The 25,796-nt window shown below is 46.6% G+C and overlaps 1 protein-coding gene across 1 annotated transcript in view; it reads right to left on the bottom strand.

Moving 5' to 3' along the window:
• LOC142558217 (stearoyl-CoA desaturase 5-like) overlaps positions 1-25,796 on the bottom strand; it is a 76,328-nt gene that overhangs the window by 36,047 nt on the left and 14,485 nt on the right. The window lies entirely within an intron of this gene.

Below are 25,796 nucleotides of genomic sequence, written 5' to 3'. Positions count from 1 at the left end.
GTCCACGCGTCACTTCTTCGACCCTCTCGAAGAAGGCCGAGGTTTTTTGGGCCGCTGTAACTCGGCACGGCGATCGGGGCCGCCGTCCGAGCCAGAGGCTGACGCATGAGCGCGCTTTACGTCTCGTGGGGCCGCCATTTCTATGTCGAGTTCATCCAGGCTTGGTGACAGTCCAACGCTGCTATCAACTCCGAGGCTGAAGCTGTTTTCTGATGAGGATGATGTCGGTAGCGGTAGGACGGCGGGATTGATTTCATCGTCGCCGACAACCTCGGCAGCCGGGGGCCCACCCGGATGCAATGGCTGCGCCGCTGTAGGAGATGCAACTGAGGCGGATGAAGCCGCAGCAGACTTCGTGGGTACATCGACTGCAGCGATCGCAGAGTCAGGCGCTTTATCCGCGTTCAAAACGTTGCTGGGATCAGGAGGAGTGATGGTAGCAGCCGAAGTGGAGGCGCTTTCGGCCACAGCACGCGTGTCCTTCGCTGTTTGGAAGGCCAGCGAACATGGCGTGTTGCGATCCGCCACGTCACGGTCTTCTTTTTCAGTAGAGGAGGCCGGCGAACACGACGCGCTGGGACTTCTCGAGCTGCATGCCTCTTCTTTTTCATTTCTTGACGCTAGTTCTTGCGGTGTCAGTGCAATTTCTTTGGTTATGGCCTCACGCGCAGTCGCAACCGCAGCTGACGCCGGCGGTAAGGGGGGAAAGGCCCCAGTAGCAGCGTCTGAGTATGAACGCCGCACAGGGCACGCGACTGTAGGGTGACTATCCCCGCAACGCCGACAAGGACGGTCACACCCGTCGCTTTCGTGGCCATGGACGCCACAACGGCCACAGAACGCTGCGGTGCACTGTGCACGGTAGTGGTCGCTGGAACCGCACCGACGACACACGCGTTGCAAGCCGCGGTAGTCAAACGTCACACGATGACCAGAGACTCGCAGATAATTTGGGACCGGGGTTGTGGCACTCATTTCCATACGCACGAAGCGTGCGCCCGTGAGCACGCCACGTCGTCCGCTCATGAGACCAGCATTGACAGACAGAACCTTGCCGTATGGTGATAGTGCCTGGACGAGGACTTCGTTCGGAACGAAGGACGGCAAAAAGAGGCAGGTTACGTTGGTTACCTGCGGGCCAACGGGAACGACGGGACAACGCTCGCCACCGATGACGAGGCAGCCAGCATCGACGATTAGAGTCATGGAAGCCATGCTCTTGACGGTGACTTGGAAGTTGAGGCCTCCCATGTGCTGAACGCAGTAGACCTCAGAGAGGCCAACTATTGAGGCCGTCGCGTCGACGACGGTCTCGGGACCATTCCCCGTAGGGACAACAACATCGAAGACATGGGCCTTCGAGGGAGTCCACGACGCTGTAGGCGCCATGGCGTGAGAGGTGGACGTCCCCGACGTGGAACACGCAGGGGCGTCGGTAGAAACGCTTGTTCCGTGCTCCTTCTTCTTCTTCTTCTTCTTCTTCTTCTGCCTAACCTTCCGGGATTTGGTGCACGTAAGTAACGTTCCTCGGCGAATAGGCATCTTACGTATAGTCTTGATTGTTGACCGACATAGTACTGCCGGTGAGCGCACCTCTGCGCTGCTTAGCCAAAGAATAAATCCCGACATAAAACCTGCACATAGAATGCTGGCTCGTAGGTATTTCTGAAGCACACAGACATCTTAATGTTATAGCACATGATATTAAACGGTTTCTCTCGTTTTCTTGTATTTCTTATATTCAGTTTGCCGGAATTCTCGGGCCATTATAGTTATGTGCCACTGGCCACTCGCCCAGAATGGGTATGTGCCACTGTAACATGTGGTATGGTAGCACTAAATGCTTCTCTGCGCACACACCTCTCACGAACAGTATTCGCTCGACAAGCATCGCATATCGCCTTAGTCCTCGTGACACAAAGAGCTGCAGCTCTATACAGGCAACGAGGCAGTGGGCGTGTCATCCGCTACTGCTGCTACCTCGCTTACTCAAACGAGGTTCGCGTCATTTAAATTGCAACAATTGCGTTGCGTTTGCTACATGTTGTTACATTTGAAAAAAGAAAGCGCATGATGGGGGTATGCTGATGTAAAGGAAGAAATACCTTTTTCTTCCCCGTGTTCCTCGCTGTGTGGACGACCACAGACTTGCGACCGTAAGTTTTCCGGGTAAGCAGACGAGAACACCTTCCGCGCACAGGGAATTAGAGCACGAAATGAGCCGTTCAGTCTTGGCGCAAATGCCAGGCTTGGCCACTCTGTACGAACCTCGGCAGCGCCTCCCAAATCGCCTCTCAATTCAGGTCTACACCGCATCGAGCACTGGCGTAGGGTTTTGTCACGACGCGAGTGCAGTACGCCAATTGCATCGGGCGTTTAACAACGCACTCTCAAGGCGACGGGTTGTTAGCACTTGTACCTGTCTTCCTTTATTGTTGGCCAGAAAATCGCCGAGCCGTCTCGGTGAAAAGCATATTTAAAAGAAAAACTCAATCTTTTTCTTCTTTTTTTTTCCCGAAAGGAGCGTGCGCACGCCGTTTGCCGCATGGACTCGCTTGTACATCAGATAGCGTCGCTGAAAAACAGTTGCGCAGTATTTTCGTGAATATTCTACGAACTTTTCTAACAGCTACTAATCTCTCTAAGAATGTGTCTCGTCCTGTTGCTTGCCACCGTGCTTTCAAATATAGCGGTATAGATATTTCTTTCGACGGTCTGGGCTTGGCAGCCTTGAGTCATCCTTCTCGCATTTCTGCGGGACACAGGACTGATGGGCACACGGTGGCACACTTGACGCAGGAAGAGACGCTCAGGCAGAGCAACTACCGGCCAGGTCTGCCAGGCTAACCCCGCCTGTAGCAATATCACCACCACCACCACCACCACCACCACCACCACCGCCGCCATATTACAAAGAGACTAAATGTCTTTATAATATAATGTCTTTAAGTATAATATGGATAGAATTGAACATGCTCTCAGGAGCGGAGGAAGCCTAAAAACAGTGAAGAAGAAACTAGGAGTTGGCAAGAATCAGATGTATGCGTTAAGAGACAAAGCCGGCAATATCATTACTAATATGGATGAGTTAGTTCAAGTGGCTGAGGAGTTCTATAGAGATTTATACAGTACCAGTGGCACCCACGACGATAATGGAAGAGAAAATCGTCTAGAGGAATTCGAAATCCCGAAGGTAACGCCGGAAGAAGTAAAGAGAGCCTTAGGAGATATGCAAAGGGGTAAGGCAGCTGGGGAGGATCAGGTAACAGCAGATTTGTTGAAGGATGGTGGACAGATTGTTCTAGAGAAACTGGCCACCCTGTATACGCAATGCCTCATGACCTCGAGCGTACCGGAATCTTGGAAGAATGCTAACATAATCCTAATCCATAAGAAAGGGGACGCCAAAGACTTGAAAAATTATAGACCGATCAGCTTACTGTCCGTTGCCTACAAAGTATTTACTAAGGTAATTGCAAATAGAATCAGGAACACCTTAGACTTCTGTCAACCAAAGGACCAGGCAGGATTCCGTAAAGGCTACTCAACAATAGACCATATTCACACTATCAATCAAGTGATAGAGAAATGTACAGAATATAACCAACCCTTATATATAGCTTTCATTGATTACGAGAAAGCGTTTGATTCAGTCGAAACCTCAGCAGTCATGGAGGCATTACGGAATCAGGGTGTAGATGAGCCATATGTAAAAATACTGGAAGATATCTATAGCGGCTCCACAGCCACCGTAGTCCTCCATAAAGCAAGCAACAAAATCTCAATAAAGAAAGGCGTCAGGCAGGGAGATACGATATCTCCAATGCTATTCACAGCGTGTTTACAGGAGGTATTCAGAGACCTGGATTGGGAAGAATTGGGGATAAAAGTTAATGGAGAATACCTTAGTAACTTGCGATTCGCTGATGATATTGCCTTGCTTAGTAACTCAGGGGACCAATTGCAATGCATGCTCACTGACTTGGAGAGGCAAAGCAGAAGAGTAGGTCTAAAAATTAATATGCAGAAAACTAAAGTAATGCTTAACAGTCTCGGGAGAGAACAGCAATTTACAATAGGCAGCGAGGCACTGGAAGTCGTAAAGGAATACATCTACTTAGGGCAGGTAGTGACGGCGGATCCGGATCATGAGACGGAAATAATCAGAAGAATAAGAATGGGCTGGAGTGCGTTTGGCAGGCATTCCCAAATCATGAACAGCAGGTTGCCGTTATCCCTCAAGAGAAAAGTATATAATAGCTGTGTCTTACCAGTACTCACCTACGGGGCAGAAACCTGGAGGCTTACGAAAAGGGTTCTGCTCAAATTGAGGACGACACAACGAGCTATGGAAAGAAGAATGATAGGTGTAACGTTAAGGGATAAGAAAAGAGCAGATTGGGTGAGGGAACAAACGCGAGTTAATGACATCTTAGTTGAAATCAAGAAAAAGAAATGGGCATGGGCAGGACATGTAATGAGGAGGGAAGATAACCGATGGTCATTAAGGGTTACGGACTGGATCCCAAGGGAAGGGAAGCGTAGCAGGGGGCGGCAGAAAGTTAGGTGGGCGGATGAGATTAAGAAGTTTGCAGGGACGGCATGGCCACAATTAGTACATGACCGGGGTTGTTGGAGAAGTATGGGAGAGGCCTTTGCCCTGCAGTGGGCGTAACCAGGCTGATGATGATGATGATGATGATGATGAAATGTCTTTATTTCGATATCAATTATGGAAGGAAAAAAAGCTGCTAATTATATAGTTCATAAGGCCTCAATGGAAGGCGACCGGCAGCCGTATGTTCATCGGTATGGCATGTGACCGCGCCGCACACGGTTGCAGTTATTCAGCACACGGTTGCAGGTTGCGTTATCCACTCGGCGACAGACACCGTTCTGTAAACATGCGAATGTGGCATCGCATTAGGAAACGAACTGTGGCTCAAGAGCAACAGTGCGTTAAAATTCCGGACGAATTAAGGATGTAGTAAAACGTCATCAGCCTATTTTCATCTGAAAATCGACCGCTGGGCAGATATCTTCACCATTCTAATAAAACATGCTCTATTGTTTCCCTAGCTTTACCGCAGCCCCAAGCACATGCTTCTTCTTCCTTCTAATATTTCGCTTTATAGGTGCGTGTTCTAAGGCATCCTGATCTCGCTTCGAAAAGTAATGAGCTTCCCTTTGAGTTATCATAAATTGTTTCTTTTCTGAATTCGTCTTTTTTCTCTTAAGTAGTTTCTCATGGCAGGTTTCTTTTCCATTACCGCCACTCATGAGATTATCTCAGTTCTGACTTTCCGCTTGACGTTCTTTGTTGCTGTGTTGCTCACCCTACAGGCCGCATACTTGCTGGTAAACTTCCTAGTTCTTTTCCTCCACTGTGAATCAATGTTATTCCTCTCCAAATACCTGAACACGATCCCAGCCCATTTACTTTCTTCCATATTCCTCGGTCGTTCATCGTAATCAATTTGGCTGTGAGCTTCCCTCACTTCAGAAGTTGTCCAGCCCATAGCACCCTGCACAGCTTCATTTGTAGTCTTCCCGTGAGCACACAATGCGAGGCGTCCCACTGACCTTTGGTTTTCATCGAGTCCTGATTGTACCCCTGATTTCAAGCGAACATCCGCCTTTCCAAATGTAAGTCCTGGAACCAGTACACCGTTCCACATACCCCGGAGCACCTCGTACCTATAGTATCCCCACAGTGCTCTGTGCTTCATTATGACTGCATTTCTCTTCCCCTTTACTGTTATTGTTTTTTCCTGCGTTTCCATATATCTATTGCCTTCGTTTATCCATGTACCAAGGTATCGATATTATCTTACCCGAGGTATTTCCTGGCCCTGTATTGCCGCTGTCTGTTCACTGTTTTCATTGCATACCATAACACCTGATTTTATAACACTAAATTTCAAACCTAAATTGTTGCCTTCCTGTCCACAGATATTAGCCAGACGTTGCAAATCATTTTGCTTGTTAGCTAACAACACAATGTCGTCCGCATAAAATAAAACTGGAAGCTGCTGCTCTAGTACTGTACCCGCCTGTTTGTATGAGAGATTAAACGCGATATTACTTCCTTCTAGCGTCCTTTTCATTCTCACTATGTACGTCATAAACAGCAGTGGGGATAAAGGGCACCTCTGCCTCAGTCCCTTGTTGATATGAACTTTCTCCTCGTTTCTCATCCCTTTCCATTCAGCGCAGACGGTATTTTCCAGTTAAATCTCTCTCAAAACCTGTAGACAATCGTCGCCCAATCCTTCCCCTTCCAGAATATCCTACAAAATGTTGCGGTCTACGTTGTCAACAGAAGCCACTCGCCGTCGCGGCGATTGCCATTTGGTGGTGCTGCTGCTAGGAGCCCAGCGGCGCGCACGAAGCGCGTGCTCCGCTGTGATTGGTTGGCATATTCGGCAAGGGAACAGACAGGCCGCAGGCGCGGTCGCGAAACCCGGCGACGTTCGCAAAGAAAAGCTTCGCTCATAGTAAGTCGGCCTTACATGCACGTTGTACACTCATATCTTCCCATTACATCCAGGTTGCCGCGAAAAATGTATGATACAACGTGTTGCAACTGCTGTGACAGGTTGCAAGTGGCGCAGCGTGCGTAAAGTGAAACGCGGGGAGACCTCGGTGGTGTTCTGAGGGCCCGGCTTGTTTCCTTTTTACGTCAGGGCGCTCGCGCGCACTGAGCGGGGTGTATAGGCGAAGATCGGCTGAATGAACAGCGAGCTTGGAGGCAGCTGTTTTCAGAATACCTACTGTCGTTTTTTTCGTGTCACTTCGATTCTTCTGGTCCCAGTCTCTGGTGAGACGCCTTAAAGTATAGTGTATAACTGCAGTGACTCCACATGTCCTCGTGAAGTGACCCCGCTGCAAAAAATGAAAGGTCAGCGCACCGTGGTCGGCGACGGTAGGCTGGCAATCACTGTACCTTTCTTTGTGATAGGATTTGCCTCTGATGGACGTCGCCTTTAGTGGCCTCACGAAGTGATGGTTCACGTTATAACCGCAGCAATATATATATATATATATATATATATATATATATAGATATATATATATATATCATTATTTTTTTTCTTTTTATAGCCGTCGACATTTATTTACACTCGCGGTCCCTTTACCTTCGAGTGACTACGGTAATGTCGCATCTGGAAGAGCGGGATAGGAGTGCACATCTGGGGCCCCTTCTCATAGGAGGGCATTCAATATGCCCGCTTCTCTTTCGCATCTCCCTATCTGAGAATCTAAAGGCGTCGTTATGCAACCAGGCAGGATTTCTAGACAGAATACACTTACATGCTTCGAACGGTTTTTTTTTCTGTATACACATTTATGCTAGAAAAGCGAAATTTTTTGCCGTCAAAAGCACACATGAAGGGACAACCCGTCCAAATGTAGACTTTACACTGTAGCTCCACTGTTATATGGCTTCCTGTACGAGTGAGCGTTGCATGACGCGAGCGAAGCAGTCTGGGATTCTATTTTTGTTGCGCAGGGATAGCAGGTATCTTTCGCGCGAGAAGCAGTGAGATAGGAGTATTTATAAATCGTACCGCCAAAGAGGCGTAAACATCCGAACAGCATCCACACGCGAACAAGATAGGAGGACCAAGCACGAAAAAGATTGAGAGACCCAGCCACTTCGTCTAGAACGTTGTGCCAAGTCGAACAGGTAAAGTGAATCGCATGGCACCGGAGGCTATTTACGTCATTTCGATGGGGGGGAAATGCGAAAACACCCGCGTACTTAGGTTTAGGTGCACGTTAAAGAACCCCAGGAGGTCCAAATTTCCGGAGTCCCCCACTACGGCCTGCCTCATAATCAGATCGTGGTTTTGGCACGTAAAACCCAGATATTTTTTTTTATTTGTGTCCATATTCGGATACCCATTGGTTACGAGAAGGGAGCATCGCAAATATATGCGTCGGCAGCAAGGTTTCGCTACCGCTTACCCGATACGTGCATGTGAGCCGCCAGCGGGGCGTCGAGCGTGCCAGAGCTGACGCGTTATCGGGCAACGTCAGGTGCGCTATATCTGAAAGATCTAAAGCTCCGCCTTTAAAAAAAAAGGAAAGGGGGGAATGCTTCTTGCCAGAATGACCCTTTGCTTATCTTAAACCTTTCTTGGGTACACGAGCAAGTATTAACATTTTCCCGTCACGATACAACGCGACGAAAATGAAAGCAAGTATCAGTCAATGCTCGCTTTGCTATTTCTCCCCCCACTGGGCACATGCTCAGCTAAAGCACTGGCAGTCGATGAAGGGCTTCGAATCGCCGTCTGTCTGTACACTGGCTAAAGAATTAAGAGAAAAAGAAACAGCGTCAAAGGGCTACCGAGCACCTAACCTGGAAGCGCGACTGCCAAATTTTCGCACTCGAGGCAATCGAACCTCAAACAATCCCCGGCCACCTGACACTCGAACACAGCCCTGAGCGCTCGGCTGGCTCACGCGTGCTTATTGGCCCTCGTCGCGGCACTCATCTGTATGCGGAGACGTGCGCAGCCGCACTGCTATCACCACGCGTGAGTTGCCGCAATCTCCGTCGGATGTCTCGCTCGTTTCCTTTACCTGCGCGCGAAAAAAAGAAGCGTAAACAAAAGATAGCGTGGAAGTTTTCGGTGCCTTCTGAACCCTGTGTTAACTTCGAAGCCTTCTGAAGAGGTGCACTTAGCCTTACGGAGCGGTTTTATGCGACCAAGGCAAAGTAAGATTAATAATAATGAATTATCCCGTTCGTTCGGCGATTGCGAAAGTTCTTTCTTTGTTGAATTCTGGAGTATTACGTGAGAAAACCACGATTTGATTATGGGGGACGCTATAGTGGGGGATTCCGAATTAAGTTTGGCCACCAGGGGATCGCTAACGTGCCCCCAATGCACGGTACACGGGCGTTTTCGCGTCCATCGAAATGTGACCGCGGCGGCCGGGATTTGATCCCACGACCTCGCGCATAAGGCCGATCCACACGACGGACCAAATTGCTCTTGCGGTCCGCGCATCACGTGATAGGACGTTCGTACCCACTTCAGCCGTAATGGCAGTTACGTTTGCTCTGTTGTAATTCTAAATTAATTTATTTCTTTGTATTTACATTTGCGTTTGACATTCGAGGTTTCATTGAAAAAAAAATTGGCTTTGTGATCGCTTACACCCTGAAAGCAGTTCAGAGATGAAACCAGATCAGGTGCACTAGTATGAATGAGACCCAGAGTATTAGAGCATGCATGCTGTCGTGCGGATTGGTACCGGAAAAAATTGCGTTGAATTGCAGTCAAAAGACACGCCAACAAATTCTACGAACTCTGAAGACATTCGCTTGAATCTGACAGAATCTTATTGACATACAATTCCAGGGAAATTAAAATATCCCTACAAAAATAGGGTAAATTAAGGTGCCGAACAACTAGACCGTGTAGAACATCATAAAGGTCATTGCAAAAGGAAGACGCAGCATTAGGTGCTGTATAGCAAACAGCGAAAAGGACCTTGATAATCAAGCATAAAGCGCGCAGAGATAAATTCAAGGGCCGAAGCCACCGGCACTGCTCACGAAACGAGCGCATTGCAAACAGCTATCAAAACACACACCCTGCTATTCGAGCGTCGCGATTATATTTACAAAAGCGGTACTTCTTCTCACACTCAAATATTTCATTGGTAATTTTTCTTGATAAACAAGTTTCTGTGAGTACAACTATGTCAGCATAACAAGATTCAATAAGGGACCGTAAGGTTGCACGCTTGTCTAAAATCCCATGTGCGTCAGTAAAAAAGGACTGCAACGTCAGCAGGTCCCGGCCGGGGAGAAGATAGCCATGACGTACTATTATTGGGTGCGTTATCGCATGAGGTGGTAGCAACACTCGGCCTCGTATTACGACTAGTGCGAAGCTCGCATGCCTTATCAGTGACCGGGCAGTACACATGTCTTTTGTTCATTGTTAGCTTATCAAAGCGCGAAGTATAAGGCTTACCCCTCGGCTTTTCCATATTCAATATATTTTTTTACTTGTTTACTGCCGCGCTGGGCAACAGAAATCATCGCCGATACTTACAGCTGTACACCGATCCTTTAACAGTACCGCGCAAGCCTCGACCTGGCCAGCAGTTACTGTGTAGGCTGCCTATACAGTAATGCTAGATGATGATGATGGTCATGTGCGACCATTCACTTTGTAACGGGCGGGTAAACTGTTACCTTGGTCCGAGTAGATAAATAAAACTAATAAAAATAAATAAATAAAAACGCGCCAGCCGGTCAGCATCTTCTACCGCCCCGAAGAGCACGAGAAATCCCTTGCTGATCGAGTCGCTTCGCGCCGTTAAAGGCGCTGACCGGCCGGCCTCTCGGCGCTCGCGCGGTACTGTTAAACAATCGGTGGACGCTACCTTTCAAGCTGCGCATTTCAGAGATCATTTTAATTATTTTTTTTTAAAAAAGAAGAACTCCTTGCTATAATAGACGAGCTTTGTTTGTCATGAACGAGTCGAGTCGACGCGGTCTAGCGATCAAGTGGCTTGTAAAATTGATTTTCATGTGCGTATGCATCAAGAACGTGACCCTCAGACTCTCGCCACTTTTCAGATTCATTGTCCCGTATGACATAGAATAGCAAATTTTCTCTTCTAGATCGGTCTTCAAGGTTGTCGAGCTTAGAGGTTACGGCTACGCCTTCACTTCTTGTGGCTGCATTTACCATGCTGGATATATTCGCTGCGGACCGAGTATATATATATATATATATATATATATATATATATATATATATATATGCTTTCCTCGTCGAATAATTCAGCTCAAGGACAATAATTATGTTACCTGTAACAGGCGATTTTTAAAAATTCTGTAAAACTTAAAAATGATCTCCCTGTATATCACCAAAAGCTTCGACGAGAGTTGCGGCTAATCTTACGGTTATATCGGGGACGCACCGGAAAAGTTCTTGTCTTTAAACTTGCTATATATATCAGCAAGTACAAGCTAGTCTGGACAATACACATGAATGGTGTATAATATGGGGAATGACCCTTAACACGAGCAAATGTGTCTCCCTTCCAGTAACTCGCCAAAAAAATCCGCTGTCATATACCTACATATTAGGGTCTTCAGCATTACAAGAAGTAAATTGCTATAAATATCTCGGTGTAACTGTCACTTCAAACCTGTCTTGGAATCTTCACATTGATAATGTTTGTTCATCCGCCTTGCGCAAGCTTTGTGTTCTTAAACGTAAACTTAAAACTGCTCCCACTAATGTTAAGCTGCTCTGCTATATTGCTCTTGTGCGGCCAAGACTGGAATATGCGTGCATTATATGGGATCCTCATACTAAGCGCAACATTGATTGTCTTGAACGTATTCAAAGAAAGGCCGTACGGTTTATTTTTAACAAATTTTCAGCATTAGATTCACCTTCTGATTTAATACAAGCAAATGGCATTCCCGTATTACAGGCACGAAGGCAAAAATTTAGATTAGAATTTCTTTCCCAACTTTTGGAAAACAAACTAGCGCTATATGCATCAACATATTTGTCACCCTTAACTAGCAGGCCCACCCGACACCACAATGAAAACTCCCTAACCCCATATTTCTCTCGCACAGACATATTTAAGTTTTATTTCCCGAGAACCATTAGTGAATGGAACTGCCTTATCAAAACAAGTGGTCAAACAGTGAAATAACCTTTCTGAGCCTATGTTATTGTTGCTTTCTTCTTTGCTGTTTCTTTTGTATTTCTTGTATTTGTATCGACCACCCTGCTTGGACCATGAGTCCGCAGTATTGTATAAATAAAATAAATAAAGAGCATGCAAAACCTCTGCACGCCTTCTGTCGAACGTAGAGAATAGCGCTGCGATATCATTCAGCAGTTAAGTCTGCTGCTGATTTGGCTCTTCGCGAATGGGCCCAGGGTTCAATTTGACATCCCCGCAAAGCAGAAGTTGCTCAACGACGTAAATAAAAAAATGCAATCGCAATATAACACACAAAGCACATTCGGGCGCAGGAAGAGCAGCAAGCGAATGTTGTTCGAAGCCAACGAATGCGCGGATATAACGTCGTTGTCCGAGCAGGCGCCGCAGTTGCAGTCTGCGGAGTCGGCTGGCTCTTCGTGAAGCAGCGTAATAAAGGAGAGTGAGAGAAAAGGGGGGGGACTCAAAAAAAGAAAAAGCAAAGCGAGCGCGACGGCATCATCAGCTGAGGCAGCGGGCGGAGGGAGCCGCTATCGTGGCCCGTCTGCAGCCCGTCTCGAGCCGCACGGGTTGCCACTGCGGCCGCGCATCAGCCGACCGATGGCGTGAGCGCCTCTGCGGTCCGGCGACGCTCCCGCCGTTGGAGCGCGCGTCTCCATCGGCGGCATCCGTTCCGAAGGACAAAGGACCGTACATTCGTTCTCTCCCTCTCGGCGATAGCTGTTAAGTGTTGTTCATCCAGTTTTTGTCGCGTCTGTCGCGAAAATAGTCGCCGCGTTTATCAGAACGCTTCCTTGACAGAAGTAGCCTTTAAGGAAAGTTCCGGGAACCGCCGTGTTGTCGCCGTTACGCTGCTGTCGTGCCGTCATAGTTGTCCGGTTGGCTGTCGCAGCTTCTGTCCCCCATTTATGACCTTCTTCGAGTGGCTCTCGACAACATTTCTTTCTTTCGTTTATTTGCTCACTGGCGGATGCGTCAGTGGCGACATGAGCAGTGGCGAAAAGTGCGACGTGGATCTCAACACAGGGCAGTGCTGTGTTGATAGACGCTCTCCTATCTTGTCCCACGCGTCCATGGAAACTATATATATATATATATATATATATATATATATATATATATATATATATATATATATATATATATATATATATATACTGTGCCAATTCAACGTACGTCGTACTCTCTTTTTCTTCGTTGTACTACCGGGGCCAGCGTGATTTCCTCAGCCGCAACTATATATATATATATATATATATATATATCAGTAGAGATGCCAGCAGTCATAGAGGCATTACGTATTGAAGAACAGGAGACATACGTGAATATCTTGCAAATATCTACAAAGATTCTACAGCTTCCTTGATTCTCCACAAGAAAAGTAGCAAGAGAGAGGGAAAGAGCACAGACACGAAAGGCAGGGAGGTCCACTAGGCGAGCACCCGGTTTGTTACCCTACACTAGGGGCGAGGAAAAGGAGATTAGAAAGGGGAGGATGCCTGTAAAAAAAAGACGTCAGGCAGGGAGGCACAATCTCGCCAATGCTATTCACTGCATGCTTGGAACAAGTATTCAAGCTATTAAACTGGGAAGGCTTAGGAGTGACGATCAACGGCGAATATCTCAGCAACCTTGGGTTTGCAGATGACATTGTCCTGTTCAGCAACACTGGGCACAAATTGCAACAAATCATTGAAGATCTTAACAGAGAAAGCGTAAGAGTTGGGTTGAAGATTAATATGCAAAAGACAAACAGCCAGTAGCCTGGAAAAAGAACAAGAGCTCAGGATCGCCAGTCGGCCTCTAGAGTCTGTGAAGGAGTACGTTTACCTAGGTCAATTACTCACAGGGGACCCTAATGATGAGAAGGAAATTTACAGAAGAATAAAAATGGGTTGGAATGCATACGTAAGCATTGCCAGATCCTGACTGGAAGCTTACCACTATCATTGAAAAGAAACGTGTACAATCAATGCATTCTACTGGTGCTAACTTTGAGGTTGACAAACAATCTCGAGAACAAGTTAAGGACCGCGCAAAGAGCGATGGAACGGACAACGTTAGGCGTAACCTTAAGAGACAGCAAGAAAGCGGTGTGAATCAGAGAGCAAACGGGTATAGCCGATTTTGTAATTGACAATAAAAGAAAAACAAATATATATATATAGTTGTCACGTTGCAGTGACGATGAACAGTCGCAAAACTGCGAATGACGAAACTTTTTATTGGGCGAACCTGTGCCCACAAAGGCAAGTTACACTCAAAGCCCAACGATAGCGGAGAACACAGTCGGCGATCGTCGAAAATCTCATCAGCGGGCCAAGCGCGTCGGCTTTTATAGATCAGTAGCCGAATGTTCCAGAATTATCGCTGGTGCTCGCGTGTCTTCCACAAAAGTACTACACAATTGGCATCGCGCATACAGAGTCAGATTACGCAAGGTTCGTGGACAACAGACAACGGATCGAACCATCGATAGCATTCGAGAAACTTCCGGTATATGCAGCCGCGTACTGCGCTGGGCGACAACGTTTAACCTGTGTTAACCGGTGAAAAAGTGGTCATCCTAGAAAGATGAGCAAGTACACGTGTCAATATATACTCTGTGGCGACACTTTGAATATGTGAACGCAGAAATTAGTACGACGTATAGCAATGTGGCCCTTTCAAGCACCGGATGCGTTTTTGCGCGAGCACCCCTGTTATCGAGATTACGAGACGAGCTAATGCGATGCGAGAAGAGATGGACAGGAGAAACGCTGCAGTACGACTGTCATTTGCTCGTTAAAGGGCAACAGAGACAGAAGTAAACATTGTTTGACTTAGGGCAGACAACGAGAGGTACGTAGAGCGACGGGCGCAAAATGGAGTTTCTGCTAAAACGTTCATGTTCGTTGCCGAAAACGTTTGCGAACCTGGTTTTCAGTTTCCATTTTTGGCCGGCAAGTCAAACGAAATTTCGTTAGAGCCTCGACAGGACAAATGTTTCATTTCTTTTCTTTTTTAACCCATTCAGGCCCGAATCAGGAGTGCCCACAGCTGGAAAATATTGATTATTCGGATATGAAGCCCCATCCTGGGTCAAATGAAAAATACCAACCAGACACTGCGCACTTTTAAGGGTGTAATGTTATTCAATGATTCCAATTGAAATTGCTGGGTCTTGGTGGTACTTAAATGAGCACGTCGTTTCACCTGAATGGATGATAAGAAATGGTCCAACTTTCAGAGGCTGTCGTATCTGGGACACGTATTAGGGGTAATTTTACTTGTTGCCAAATACATGAAGCTATTGACTGTCTCTGCAGAAGCTGCTTTTTTGTACTTGCGTCAGCAACAGTGCCGAGGACTGCCTCTTTTTTCTCCAGTACAATTTGGACAGCAAAACATCACACCAGAGAAACCTTCAATTAGTAAAAACTTTATCTGTCCCCCCCCCCCCCCCCTTCTTTCCTTCCAGCTTTTTTTTGTTAACATATGTCTACACAAAAGTGCTGGGTGTCTTTCCAGAGCAGAGCACAGGTTTCCCTTGAAGCAACATTAAAACGTAATTTTTAATCAAAACACTTCGAAGCAACGACAAGAAGCAAGGACTTCGTCTGGCTGGCGACTAGGCTTTTGTAGAAAAATAAGGTGAACGGAGTCTCTATCAGCATGTTTTCAGAGAAACTTCTCCCTTCTTTGTAGTTTTTAATTTCTTTTTTTCCTGCTGCTTAGACGCGGTTTCTGATTACGCTGAGGGTTTTATTAGGGCTGCTGTGTTGCTGTCGTTACCTTACGTTTTATCATAATTATCAACACGGAGAAAAGAACGATCATATTTTTGGCATGATAAGCAGCCTTATTAATGCTCGTAGTGTCGTCTTCTCGTCTCGTGACCCCGTCTAATTGCGCTATTAATACCAGCATAATTTTGTTCCTGTAATTTGACTAATTTTCGCTTTCTTATATAGTGATTCTAGCGTATGTCTGACACGTCGCATGACGATAAAGTCAAAGCTTTCGGTTTTCTCCTCCTTCACCAAAAACAGCTGATGCAGTCGGCTTTCTTCCTAGGCACCAGAAACGTTCAGCAACATCTAGCATCTCCTCCTTCTACTTATGCGTATGACACTTTGGGCATTAGAGTGCCTTTTACAAAAGCTGAGTTACTCACTGCAATTGGAGGCACAAAGCAGCATTCAACGCCTGTACATGACCGTATCTCGTAGGATCTCTTTAAGAACTTGGAAGGTAAGGTCACTGTCTGCAGGCCATGAACAGGGTATGGATCGAGGGATCTTTCCCACCTGAATGGAAACACTCCCTAGTGGTGCCCGCACCTAAGCAAGGCAAGCCACCAACATATTTTGAAACTCTACGACCAGTATATTCGACACTAATAATCTGCAAACTGTTTGAGCGAATGCTGGCTATATCTGAATTTCGTGGTAGCTTGAACACAACGATAAGTACCACCCAGCTCCGATCGAGTTCAGGCCGTAATTGGGTACGGAAGGTGGTCTGTCTGTAGTGGTGGATGAAGTCCTGCATATTTCACCTTACAATAATTTGGTTCATATTGCATTGGCTAGTCAAAGCATATGATACTGAACAACACGAGACGATCCTACGAAACCTGGAGGCACTCGGCGTTCCGCTTCAGGTCCCGAAAATAGCTCCCGAAACATTTTCTATACGTGTGGAGGGACAAGAATTTCGGTCTTTCACACACAGTCGAATTTCAAACCACGGGGTGCCACAAGGCTTCATTCTGGTACAGTTATTATTTACCTATGTCTTCACACCACCCATGTGAAAACAGCAGGACATCCATGACATAATATTTCCCATTCATGCCGACGGCGTCATGCTGTGCTATACTCACCGAGACTTTGAGACACAATGTCAAAAACTGCAGAAAGATCTCGATGTGCTACACAAATACGAGCAGATCGCCGCATTCCGGCTATCGACGCGCAAGTCTTGCGACCGTATACGTGACCAACAAACCGGGCAGGAAGTTAGTTTGTGATAACAATTTCTGACTCAAGATTGGCTCATTACTAATTACTGAGACTGAAGATCTGCGAGTCCTTGGCATGGAAGCTCACCATTCCGGGTCCAGCGTCGTCTGAAACATCGTCTGAAACTATTCACCTGATTCGCAAATTGCGCCATTGAGTGGTGGGGCTCGCTTTGGGGGGACGTAGGTCGTTGCCTCGTGCGCTTCGTGCTGCAGCCTCGCACGGCACCAAGCTCAGCTCCTACGACTCACTGCTCAGCGATGGGGCAAACTTGAGGTTAACAGACGAAGTACCCCGAGAGCAATCAGGGCCTACACCTAGGACTCTAACACTTGCGCCAACGCTTCGAGAGCATGGGAAACTTGACACTGTTTCTGCGCTGATTGACGTGCGACCGGGAACAAGAAAGCTTAAAACACACTACATGCCGACAGTCGCGGCGCTCCATTTCCATGTCTATGGAGATTTTGCCTTAACTACGACCTCGGACAATCTTCTACAGAGGCATTACACGACGATAACCACCAACTTTGCAACTGAAGTGCGAGCTGGACGCCTCACCGTAGTGAGTGCTGAGAATTTCTGATGTCCGAGAAAGGGTTACGTGGTACTTTTCGCTTCACCGTAAACGTCAAGGATAGTTAACAGTCCCGTACGCCCACCATATGCTATCACTTCCCTCTTGGTAAGACAATTCAGTGCTAACTAGACGAGCGTTTGCAAAAAACTCCATAGTGTAAGTAGTTTACTGACCGACAGGAAGCTTGCTTTCGAGAAGCCTGTTATTGCATTGAGGTTTGCTTAGGCCAACCAGCAGCCATCTCCACTGACCAGTTAGCTGCGTGAGCGTATGGGAAAGCTATTTTCTCGAAGAGTCTGCGTTCGTCGTGACGCTACATAGGAGTTTCGCCGAAATATCGTAACGCATGCGGCCGTGCAGAGTTGGTCACGAGAAGCCGATACCAGACACACACCGAATGTTTGCAAGGAAGTGTACATAGCGAAGAAGTCACCCCTGCACGGGGAAAAACGCGACCTTCCTGCCTCACAGCTCATCCGCGCTGGCGCACGCACACATCTATGCCATTCGCTCTTTCCTCACCACGCCCACAAGAGCGCCCATGGAGACGGTGTTGGAACCAGCCTACCCTCAGAAATGGCGCCGCGTCTCAACTCCCGGGAGTGAAGAACGCACCTACGTCTTGACTTGCGTTCCTGTCGACGCTCCAGGAAGTTTGCGCTCTTCAGGGCGTCACCGATACCTCTGCTGCCAATACACATGTACAACAAAGCTCCCTTGCGCACGCTTTGCGCTCTCAAAGGCTTCATAAATTTAACCCTTTCAAACCCAGTAATTCTATTCGGAATCACATGATCTCGCGTGCTCGCAAAAGAAATGTGTCGCTTGATGTTTTTCTAAGACAAAAGTGGTCTAATTGGAAAGATGAGGCTTTTATTTATATCTGCCGACAACTATGTGTACGTCAGTACAATGCTTACAATCGTGCAACATCGCAAACACCCCACTGTCACGGGTTTCCGCACGCGCTCTTCACAAATTCCAGCTTAAAAAAAAATTAAAAAAACCTCCTCGATATTATTTTTTTCTGATGTTTATATTTAGCGAATCTTAAAATAGAGCCCCAAATGAAATTAACGTGATTCTAATTAGATTCATTGGGACCTGCTGTGCGGTATTTACTGGGCATGTATGAAATGCGTCGCCATAAGCTTTAGCTTTCGGTAGATGTATTTCTATATTGTTGTGCATCGGTGCTATCTTTCTAAGAGAGTAATTTCTATTTTTGCAGTTGTTCATAGTCTTTTTTTTATTGGCCTGAGTTGCCACGCGGTATCGTGTAGGAATTAAATTATATTATTATTATTATTATTATTATCACTACTACTACTACTACTACTACTACTACTACTACTACTACTACTACTACTACATTTAGATATGGAAATACACATACACGCAAATAGAGGGGAATAAGGATGGTTCGTGCAGGAGTACGTTTATCTAGGTCGATTACTCACAGGAGACCCTGCTCAGGAGAGGGAAAGTTACGGAAGAATAAAAATGAACTGGAGTGCATACGGCAAGTATTAAGTAATCCTGGTTAGGAGCTTACCACTGTCGTTGAAAAGTGTACAATCATTTTATGCTAATGGTGCTAACATATAGGGCAGAAACTTGGAGGTTAACAAAAAGGTTCCAGAACAAGTTCAGGGTCGCGCAAAGAGCGATAGAACAAAATATGTTAGGCGTACAGCTTGAGCTAGACTAGTCTTTTATTCAGCATTATGTCCCCCTATAAATTCCTGCTTCATGAGTCATAAAGTTATCCAATGCGAATAATGAAGTATAACAAATAATAATTGACACGATATTTCTGCGTACCAACCATGCCACCCGTGGCGCTTCGCCGTTCACTCTGAACGCAGTCACTCTGCGTGGATCCAAAACAAAATTTATGTGCTTGTCCCGAGCGGAAAATGAAGCCGCGAAACTTACACTAGACGCTTTTGCCCGATCGAGCCACAGTGAGGACTTGCGATAATGTTGTTTAATTGCTTGCCTATGACAATATGCTGGTGAAATTAATTTTTTGCACGCGAGCAGGTGCGCATCTCTTGCGGGAGAAAAATGGGTGCGTTATTCCTTGTATTTGTACCCCCTTTCGCTTGCAAGAATGGCTGCAGAGTTTCATTTCGGAAGACGTAGTGGGCGGGCTGGACACATGGCTGGATAACGGCCTATAATCAAAGCGGACTAACGCAGTCGCGAGCGACCGTCTCTGTACAGTATGGCGATGACAGTCACACAGAACGTTTTCAAGGATCTCCTCGTGACCACAGTAATAAATATTATTGCATCGCTGTCAGCCATTCCAAAACGAAAAGCAAAAGACTTCGTAAAGGCTGCTCCTTGCCAAAGGCGACAAAGTAGGGTATCCTCGCGTCCGCAGACTCCAGTTGGGATGCGAAGGCGGAGGGAACGTTCCAAGTAGTGCTATCGGTTGCATTGAACATTTGGGGATTTCCACATAAAGAACGTGATACCTCGTGCGAGTACTCGAAGTTTTCTATAACAGCAAACGACCTTGATAACAGTTTCGCTTCCTCTTGGCTCTCCTAAAGAGCTAACCGAGCAGCATTATCAACATACTCGTTACCTATGACGCCCCAGTGACTTGGAAGCCGCTTAAAAGTGGCATGGGGCCCTTTCTCGGCTAAGGTATGGATGAGTTCTGTAATCTCGAACGCCAGCTGTTTGCGAGTTCTTCGTCATGGCCCCCATTCCGCGCACACAGGCAGTCACTCGCGACAGCGCTGGCGCGTCTTGACGAATGGCTGTTTTCGGAGCAGACCGTCCTGGAACGCCGACATATACAGTCGTCATACCACAAGACACTAAAAGCGCTCTTGATATTTTTACGCTCCAGTTGCCTATTGGAGAGGCTGTTACACTCATGGACGTTCACGACCTTCCCTACATTTCTTTTTCCGTTAGTTTGCCTTTTCTCTCCGCTGTTTTTTTTTCGTCTTTCGTTTTCCCTTACCCGTCCCCCAGTGCAGGGTAGCTAACCAGAATCTCATCCGGTTAACCTCCCTGCCTTCCCCATCCCGTTTATCTTTTACCTTTGGTCCACGCCAATGGGTTGATTTGAATGCCTGCAGCACTGCCTTCGAAATGCTGCATATCGACCATCGTCGAGGTTTTTCTTAGCTGACGACACTAAGTGAAGCAAGAAAAGCTGCAAGTTCGTCGATACAAGCCCCAAGCCGTCGATGTAAGTTGGGTGGTACGTCTTGAAAGTGATGGCACGGGCTTTCACTTGGGAAACCACAGTTCCGGACGAACCGTGGGAGCTGCTGAGCCGTCGGTATAAATGCAGTAGAGCACAGTATTGGTAAGAGCAGTATTGCATGGTCGGTGTACCTGCATTAGCTTAAGCTCATGGGCCAGTTGATGCATGATGAACTTGAATAACGGGGGGAGGGGGGTACCAGCGAATACACAAGGACGCGTACCAAATAAAAAGGCGTTAGACACGGACGGACCCTGGGCTTTCAACTGCGCTTCTTCTTCTTTTTTTTTTTGGGGGGGGGGAGGGGGAATAAAGCACAGTTGAAAGTCCAGCGTCCGTCCGTGTCTAAAGCCTTTTTCTTGTGTAGGCGTCCTTATGTATTCGACGGTACCCCCGCCCCCCTCCTTTCTTAAAAAAAGCTCATCGGTGTACCTTTCCTGCAATATGAGCAGAGCTAGTCGTTTTAGTGCAAGAAACGCCACCTATATTTTTTTCTGATTCCTGGTATGGTTACCTGCACCCAGGTCATACCAAATACAAAGCAGTAATCGACAGTTTAGTTGCGGGAGCGAAGCTCGATGAAAGGCTGGCTTTATTAGAGCCTTTCAATCAAGCTCGGGCTCTCGGAGTTAACTTGGTTTGCGAAAATGCGTATCAATAGCGGCAACCGTTGCAAACGTCCGGGACCAGCCAACTTATTTATTTATTTATTTATTTATTAGTCCGAATGCATTACAGAAACGAGTGTTTCATAATAACAAATAACAAATATGTACAGCAAAATAGTTTAACATAATGTGTAGTACACGGCTGCCTTGCATCCTGCATTGTCCGGAATGGTGGCGATGGAAGTAGAGAGGCTGTTACAGTCAGGACTTGTTCTTGGAATTAAGAAATCCTGGTATAACAAGATGGCACGTCCACCTTTAGGCTGTGATCATGTAATCATGTGATCATGACATGTAAGACAGACGTGTGACAAGCTTTTCACTTAAGGTGGGGTTGAAATGCTATATATTATGAACAGGCCACAATCGTGCACATTTGAGACGGGATGATAGTTTGGGCACATTAAGAGTACGTTTCATAGCCGTAATACTGGCGAGACGGGAATAAGTAGACAAAATAAAACGAAAGCCACGATTATGAAGAGGTTCAATGACTTCAATTAAAGTAGCTCGATAAATGTCCCAGATAGCCGAAGCATACTCGAGCTCAGAGCGAATAAACGTCTTGTAGAGGATTAGTTTAAGTTCACTGGGAACAGTAATAAAGTACAAATGGGGAACTGCGGTGGAAGTGCTGAGAGTGCACATAAAGCACTTTTCCTGGGTCTGTTCCCCACATCTTGTCACACTACCTTGAAAAAAAGCCGCAGACACCATTCTGTGCTATGATCTCTGATTATTACACAAGGTGTAAGGAAAAGTAATAAGTAGGAGGACACCACCTCCGCTGTATGCGACTCCACATCCGTCTGAGAGCAGGATATCAGTGCGCTCGCTGTAGTGGCGTAGTAACGGGAAGGCCGTGGGCCCCGGGTGCCAGTTGGTGGGGGGGAGGGGGGGGGTCATATATATCTGAAGACCCCCCACTTTCCGCCGGCTTGACTGGGCGTAAATGCTACAGGATGCTCAGGTAACCAGCAGCCCCAGCTCATGTACCCGATGTGCCAGATGTGTAGTGCCGCAGAATAGTAGGCTGTAGGTTTAGCAACATCCTACGTAATAAATGCAAGAATGTGCGGGCTAAAAAATTAATTCGCTAAATGGTTTCTGTGTCGTCAGTATGTTATACAGTGTTCCATTTAACAGCTTTGTATCATCTGTATTATTTTTTCTATCAGTTTCTCGGTGTGGAATAAAAATACCGTCTCCTAGTCCTAGCTAACCATCTCCGTATCAGTTTGTTGTTGCCATTTCACAAATACAGTGTGTTCTTTTAGCTGCACGGATTTTATAAAAAGGTGAATTTTGTTAGGTTATTTTCCGATATTCTATCACGTTATGTGTCTTTGTGAGCACTAGGAGCTAGGTATCTTGCAAAATATGGCAGATAATTAATAAGGATATCTTAACTTACTGCTTATATAACAATTATAGAGGAAACTTTGCAATTCGCGAATTGAGGACCCAAAGTAACACTGTTAACTCAACAAAAACTTCTCTAAACAAAATCGTCTTGAGTGATAGAGCCTGCAGTACTTCGGCACTGCAGGCGGCCCAGTATGGCAGTACCAAAAGAAATATGAAATAGTGCACCAGTGGCATCGATATATCCATCCTCTCTATTGCGAGTGCAGAGCAACAGTAGCGCAAGCTTTAGCTGGCGCCTCGCTTCATTGCGGCCTTCTTTTTTTTTTTCCCCGTGGTGGGACGCCAGGAATCGACGCGAAGCGTTCTCTAGTTCGTTCTCTAGACCGCCACAAGCTAGTTCTAGCTTGTGGCGGTACCGCAGCTCGGATAATCACGTTTGCCAATAGCAGAATATTAAAGAAAGACTTTATGGATCAGAATAAAGAGAACTCGTAATTGTGATAGCATTGGCGCACGCGCAGCAGGGAAGCAGGTGGCGTTTTCTAATACGGTGGGGAGATCAGCGTCACTGACGCGCTGCTAAATTTTGTTTGGGTTCAGGGCTGCCCACCGCCAAAATACTGCATGCCGTAGTACCCACGGCGATTTTTGTGAAGTTGTTGGTCAGCATGTGACTGTCGGACATCAATTTCGCGAATGCAATATTGCCTCTAAAATCGCTAATGAAAACTTTATAAAAATATTTTTGTTACTTGTGAGTCATATTTCCCACGGTGCTCCATCTCTATTGTCTGCCAAGCCTTACAGCCGGAAAGCAGATGTGCAAATGCGCTTATCACAAGTCACCACTGCAGCAGGCTGTGTTATTTGGCGCAGAAAATAAAACAGCCTGTATACCTGCTACATTCGCGATCTCTGGGAACGAAAGTGAATGGGGGGTGGCGACATGTGCGGTATCCAAGGCGGCTGTGCTGGTGCTGAACCGTCAACACCCCCCCCCCCCCCCCCCCCCCCCCGCTCCCCGGAAATTTTCGATATTCTCGCCTTCCTGACTACACCCGAGTGGTGGTGGTGGTGGTGGTGGTGGTGGTGGTGGTGGCGTAGGGTGACAAAAGACCTATGGGCCCCGGATGCCAGATGACCTAGATACGCCACTGGCTCGCTGTGAACCACTGCCTGTCACTTCAACGATGAGGGTACGAGCGGACAGCCCGTGCGAAAAAACTCTCCCATCGCCCTCTCTGGATAATGGCAGGCTTGAGAAGAGAGCCTAATACGTTCCTTGCCGCGATGCCCATTGAAACGTTGCGACGCCGGACGCGAGGCGACGGCGCGGGTACCATGCAGCGGCTGCAAGCACTCGACGGCGAGCGCTCGATAGTGTGCACGGCGACTATAGGTCGGCGCTTTTCGCGAGCAAGTTACAGACGCTACGATATCGGATCTGCTGGCACTCGAACATTGGCGTGGGCCCGAAACATCAGTTCTACCAGTTTTAAGAAGGTGCGTAGTGAAATCCAACTTGGAAGAAATGGCGCAAAAGAAGGCGGCTCCGGTCCTGTTTTATATATATATATATATATATATATATATATATATATATATATATATATATATATATATATATATATATATATATATATATATATAGTCTATAGGCGTCGTCTTCGGTGCCATTTCTTCAAAGATGGCCTCGTATAAGCTGAGGCCAGCCACAAGTCCTGTACTGGAATATGAAACCCAAATCTGCGTTGGTGATGGGGCCCTGCTCCACTGGAATCATGGGCGTCGGGCATCGGTAGGCATCTGTTTTTTTTTTTTTTTTTCACGACGTGACCCTGTGATTCGCCACTCAGAGTCATTGCGCCGTTGTGACTTGTAAGCTTCTTCCACGAACGTGCTACGTTTGTGCAAGGCAACCGCGGCGACGCGCCTATGCGTTATGCCAATTTAAATTACATGCACCCCATGCGTACTAACGTGTTCTTTTAGTTTCATGGAGACCAAGTAAATTGTCTAAAGCATTACTTGCGGCTAGTAGGCAACAACGTTGTTCGCCTAGTTTGTGTTGCATCGCTCAGAACTTCCGAGAGACGAAGCAGATTGCTACCAGAGATAGGGAGACAATTCAGACGAGCTCTAGATGCCACGGAGCGTCAATTGTTTGAAGAACCATTCACAATGAACACTACTTTTATAAGATATTTTATTTTATTTTGCTATTCCGAACATCGAAACAAAACAGAAATGGCATGGGATGGTATCCCGGACTGGTAGAATACACCACCGTAGCTTCGTATTATAATCTGTCACTAGTGAAAATTGTCTAACGCCGCAGACACAATGTCTCGACCTTGATTGTCACGTGCGGTGGCCGCCTTCTTAACGGCACTCCAAAATGAAAAACTATAGCAAATGTCGATGGCGTACACAAATTAGGGTTTGAGATGAGAATTTATTCAGAAAAAAGACAACAAATGGATTCAGCTATTTGTGTACGTTTATACACACGGAGAGTAAAAAAGTTAATCGGTATCCTCCACTAACGTCGTTCCTGCCCGCCTATTTTATTTTTGCCTCTCAAAGCCGGTGTGGCTTTGAGGCCCCAAAAAGAATTAGTTGCTCAAAGTAGTACGCAAGGGTGACTGCGACGGCTAAGAAAGACGAAAATGACTAAATGCACAGCGGTAAAGGAAGAATCAATTTTGCTAACCTTGTCGGGGAGCATACTGCGTACAGCGAGGTATTTTATCTAGAAGACAAGGAGACTTAGGAAATGCACATAATTCAGGACCACAAGCTACCAAAAAAAAAGAAAGAACTGGAAAGAATAAATAAGTAGAAAAGGTACCACAAACACACTAAAGTACCATAGGCGCCTGCGCAGAACCGTGGAGCTGTGAAAGTGTGCCACAGTGTTTTAATGGCTATCTGACGCCCCAACAGTTGAAGCCACTGCTCGATAATTTCGACCCGATGCCGAGTAAAGTGAGCGACGATAAATTTGCGACGAAAGAAAGGAGGAAAGCTGTTTTCTCCTCAGCATAAGTGGGATTACAGTGTTGATGACGTCAGCGAAGTACATGTGGGATACAAGCCCGAACATGGCCCCTGGCTCTCGTCAGGCAGCCGGAGTAATTGAGTCGTGCCCGTCATGAGGCGCAAATAATGAGACATGGACCCTCAAAGACGACCGGGGCTCGTGAGGCTTTCTTGAG

This window comes from Dermacentor variabilis, chromosome 1 (genome assembly GCF_050947875.1).
Source record: "Dermacentor variabilis isolate Ectoservices chromosome 1, ASM5094787v1, whole genome shotgun sequence".
Classification (NCBI taxonomy): Eukaryota; Metazoa; Arthropoda; class Arachnida; order Ixodida; family Ixodidae; genus Dermacentor; species Dermacentor variabilis.
Note: the sequence above shows the minus strand (reverse complement) of the source record. Positions and strands in the feature narration are given on the sequence as shown.